Below are 1,279 nucleotides of genomic sequence, written 5' to 3' on the forward strand. Positions count from 1 at the left end.
GTTTCTAGACGCCAACAGGAAAGAGTATTGGGCGGCTCTGTCCAGTTTGCAGTAGTGACAAACCCGGTGCTAAAAGCTCGTCTAAAAGATACGTCAAGAGTCTGGAGAAGATACGCATCAAACGCTCGAAGAGATACACTAAGGTTGACCCCGACCCGATTGCACATGCTGATAAGGCGAGGGTCAACAGACAATTCCCCTGCAGCCATCACAACCATCAGTGGTGATACACATGGATGCCCCCTTAAAAGGATGGGGAGGCCATTCTCACGAGAAAAAAAGTCCAAGGGAATTGGTTGCACCAGTTCAAAACCTTTCACATCAACATCTTGGAAGCTATGGCAGTTTTCCTGACGTTGAAGAAACTATCCCCTCACTGAACAGTCGACATCAGATTGGTTTTGGACAACAAAGTCATAGTAAAATATCTAGATCAACAAGGCTCGAGATCACCTAACATCAACCATGTGATATTAGCCATCTTCTACCTGGCAAGGATAAAGGGATGGCACTTATCAGCAGTTAACTTACAAAAGTTCAGTAATTTGATGGTGGATGCTCTAATCAGGGGAAAGCTGATAGAGACCGAATGATCCCTAGATGCAGACTCATTCTCCTTCATCTCGGAAACTACATCGTTACGTAACCCCTCATACGGACCCTCAAGCAGAAGCGATAGACGCCATGTCCTTCGACTGGAACAGGTGGAATCGTATTTACCTGTTTCCACCAACCAATCTCCTGCTAAGAGTCCTCGACAAGTTAAGATCCTTCAGAGGGACAGCGGCAGTAGTGTTCCCCAAATGGCCCAAAAGCAATTGGTTCCCTCTAGTTCTAGAATTGAAACCGATGCTGTTTAACCTGCCGAACCCAGTTTTATCCCAACCGGTCCAGGCGTCGACTGTCTACGCTTCATCTTCAAGAACCAAAAACCTACATCTCATGATTTTCTCGCCCTAGCAGCGCACAAAAATTTGGGAATCTCGAAGGATAAAGTTAACTTCATTGAAGAGTATAAGTCAAGTTCCACTGGAAGACAATATGAATCATCATGGAAGAAATGGGTGTCCTTTGTAAAAACAAGGATACCAACAGATGTTTTGGTAGATTTTTGTCTCGCTTTCTTTACATACCTACACGAACAAGGCCTGGCTTCCACCACGATTACTGCGTGTTAGTCGGCCCTGACTAGACCTCTTCTGTACGCCTTTCAGGTGGACCTCACAAGTGAAATCTTCAATAAGATCCCAAAAGCAGCCACTAGATTTAAACCAACAAC

The sequence above is a fragment of the Palaemon carinicauda genome, chromosome 29 (assembly GCF_036898095.1).
Source record: "Palaemon carinicauda isolate YSFRI2023 chromosome 29, ASM3689809v2, whole genome shotgun sequence".
Lineage (NCBI taxonomy): Eukaryota > Metazoa > Arthropoda > Malacostraca > Decapoda > Palaemonidae > Palaemon > Palaemon carinicauda.